Raw genomic sequence first — 3,835 nt, 5'->3', positions numbered from 1 at the left:
AGGGGACGTCTTCCAGGAGGAGGTCAAGAGATAGGATGATGAGATTTTGAGGTAGTTACAAAGCACTCAGGCTCGCATTTCTATCTAGAGCTTGTTAGCATTTTCCAACACTCATAGAAATGCATTGATTCGAGCCCTAAGCTAGATCAGAGTCGAGACTGCTACCACTCCGGAGGGGTTGATCATATGATGATGGCTGGTAGAGCCACAAGCATAATGTTCTCGGACGACGACTTGCAACCGGAGGGCTCAAGCCACACACGTCCACTCTATATATCTGTTGGTTGTTCAGGCCATCGAGTTCCATAAGTCTTTTTGGACAATGGCTCGGCCCTGAACATTTGTCATCTGGCCACGACCATCGCTCTCGTTTACGCACCATCTGATTTTGGTTCCTCCACTCAGACCATTCGAGCATATGACAGTACTCAGAGGAAGGTTATGGGAACCCTAGAGATTGAGTTGTTGATAGGTCTGACCACTTTTGTCACTTTGTTTCAGCTTTTGAGGATTCCTACATCTTTTAACCTACTTTTGGGCTGACCTTGGATCCACAGAGCCGGGGCCATTCCTTCTTCCCTTCATCAGAAGGTGAAGTTCATTCACGACGACCAAGTCGTCATGGTAACGTCTGTGAGAGATATGTTCATTTCTGCCGAGCCGGTACTTCAGATCAGTCACAGTGATGATGACTTACTTCTGACCGAATTCACATTTGAAGAGGTGCAGACCCTAGAGATAAAGGATTTTTACCGAGACTTTATGGCCATGTCGTTTGATTATCACAATAGCATAGTGGTGCTCGACATGATGAGGGGCATGTCTTATCTTCCCGGCATGGGTTTGAAGCGGCACCAACATGGGCCAAGTGAGTTCATGGCTTTCTAGGATCACGATGTACCATTTGGACTCGGATTCATTCCCACTGAGGTCAATTATCGATATATGGTGCGATTGCACAAGGAGATGGTGAGGGCTTTACTGACTTATACGCTGTTTGATTATCCTTTTTGCCCGTACACCTTGAGCTGGACAAGTTACTTCGTGAGGGCATTGGAGCCACAGACACCATCGGATGGTATCACTGGGGGACTCAGCACTACTCAGGAGGCCGAGCTTTAGCGCCTCATCCAGCAGTTGCGATTGAGTGACGGAGCCCTTGGCACTTCGACTTCTGCGTTGATCGCCCTCCCTTTCCAGATCACCTGAGCCTAATGACGTTTTGTTTCCCGGATGAGATCGATGAGCACGAGACATTTTCCGAGATCGGAGACATAGTGGACAGAACTGTGCCACGTGACGAGTACGTTGATGAGATGCTCGCGATGAGCTTGAGCCAGATCGAGGAGATAGCCCAGCTTGAGCTTGCTTCACCATTTGATCTTTTTGGGGTGTCTGCCATCGAGATCGCTGAGGAGATCCAGACTGCCCCTACTCCAGAGATTGTTGAGGATGTTATAGTTATTGATGGTTTATTTGATGACCATGTTGGCCTAGTTAAGGGAGCGTTCAACTTTGTGGACCAACCTCTTTCCTTTGATGTTTTATTGAGATTTGTTTCCCATCATGACGATGTTTATGACTCTTCATTTATGGATTTGAGCATTTTCGACTATTTGCCTGTCTCTCGTGATATTGCTTTATCTACACCTTCTTCACCCACATCACAGATATTTGATATAGATGGTGAGATTGCGCAGCCTGATTCAGATGATGACTCATTTTCTGATTCTGATCCAGACCCCATGGATGAGAGAGTTTCGTCTGCTATAGGAGGCACAGAGATCGTTGATTTTGGTACATCAAACCAGCCCAGGAAGTTGAAGATCGAATCGGATTTATCTACGGATGAGATGGACAGCCTCATCCAGATGCTCAGATCATACTTGGACGTTTTTGCATGGTTCTATGAGGACATGCCAGGCCTTGATCCATCTATCGTCTAGCATCGTTTGCCACTCTTGCCCCATACAAGACCGGTTAAGCAGAAGTTGAGATGATTGCACCCTCGTTGGAGCTTGTAGGTGAAATAGGAGATCTAGAAGCAACTCAGTGTGGGATTTTTATCAATGGTCGAGTACCCCAAGTGGTTGGCCAATGTTGTCTTTGTTCCCAGAAAGAAGGCAAAGTGAGAGTTTGTGTTGATTTCTGAGATCTCAACAAGGTCAGTTCTAAGGATGATTTTCCTCTCCCACACATCAACATGCTAGTTGACAGCACAACAAGCCATTCGATGTTGTCCTTTATGGAAGGATTTTCTAGGTACAATAAGATTTTGATGGCTCCAGAGGACATGGAAAAAAGGTCCTTCATTACCGAGTAGGGTACTTATTGCTATATAGTCATGCCATTTAGATTGAAGAACGCAAGAGCCACCTATCAGAGAGCAGTGACCACCCTCTTCCATGACATGATGCATCGGGATGTCGAGGTTTATGTAGACGACATGATAGTAAAATCCCAATATAGATCAGATCACCTATCAGCTTTGAAGAGGTTCTTTGACAGGATCAGGCAATTCAGATTGAGGCTGAATCCCAAGAAGTGCACTTTTGGAGTGACTTCTGGGAAGCTCCTTGGATATATGGTCAATAAGAGAGGCATAGAGGTAGATTCGAACAATATTAGAGCTATCCTTGACATGCTTGCACCGAGGACAGAGAGAGAGGTCAAAGGCTTCTTGGGTAGACTTCAGTACATCAGCAGATTCATTGCTAGATTGACAGACATTTGTGAGCCCATTTTTTGACTCTTGAGGAAGAGTCAACCTACGATTTAGGATGATCAGTGTTAACGGGCAATTGAGAGGATCAAAGAGTACTTGTTGTCACCTTCAGTCTTGGCGCCTCCTACACTAGGCCGTCCTTTACTCCTATACTTGTCAGTCTCAAACGTGGCTTCAGGTTGCATGTTGGCTCAGCTCGATGATTCAGGCAAGGAGCGAACCATTTTTTTATTTGAGTGAGAGGATGCTAGACTATGAGACAAGATATGTCATGATTGAGCGCTATTGTTTGGCATTGGTTTGAGCCACTTGTCGATTGAGACATTACATGACCGAGTATTCAATGCACTTGATATCCGTCTAGATCATCTGAGATATTTGTTTGATAGGCCCACTTTGGTCGGTCGTCTCATGAGATGGTCAGTACTTCTGATTGAGGTTGACATCCATTATGTCACTCAAAAGTCCATTAGGGGGAGCATTGTTTCAGATCACTTAGCCTCATTACCAGTTTTCGATGGTAGAACCATTGATGATGACTTCCCAGATGAGGATGTCACTGTTGTGACTAGTTTGTCAGGTTGGTGCATGTGCTTCGATGGTGCAGCCAACCATTCTGGATACGGGATAGGCGTCTTGTTGATATCCCCTCGTGGTGATCATATTCCTAGATCTGTTCGTTTGGCATTCTCGGATCGACATCCTGCCACGAACAACGTTGTTAAGTATGAGGCTTGTATCTTGGGATTAGAGACAACTCTCGAGCTCAGGATTAAACAAATGGAGGTGTTTGGGGACTCCAATCTGGTATTGAGACAGATTCATGGTGACTGGAAGACTAGAGATGTGAAGCTTAGGCCTTACCATGCATATTTAGAGCTATTGGTTGGGAGATTTGATGATTTGAGATATACACATTTGCCTAGAGCGTAGAACCAATTTGCTGATGCCTTAGCTACTGTAGCTTCCATGATTGACATTCCTGTTGATGCCACTGTTTATCCTTTATTGATCGAGTCGAGACCTATTCCTACCTACTCTAGTGTGATCGACGATACAGAGTTAGATGATGGTTTGCCATGGTATCACAACATATATCACTTTTTGAGA

This window comes from Vitis riparia, chromosome 13 (assembly GCF_004353265.1).
Source record: "Vitis riparia cultivar Riparia Gloire de Montpellier isolate 1030 chromosome 13, EGFV_Vit.rip_1.0, whole genome shotgun sequence".
Taxonomy (NCBI): domain Eukaryota; kingdom Viridiplantae; phylum Streptophyta; class Magnoliopsida; order Vitales; family Vitaceae; genus Vitis; species Vitis riparia.
The sequence above is the reverse complement of the archived record's forward strand: the minus strand, read 5'-3'. Positions refer to the sequence as shown.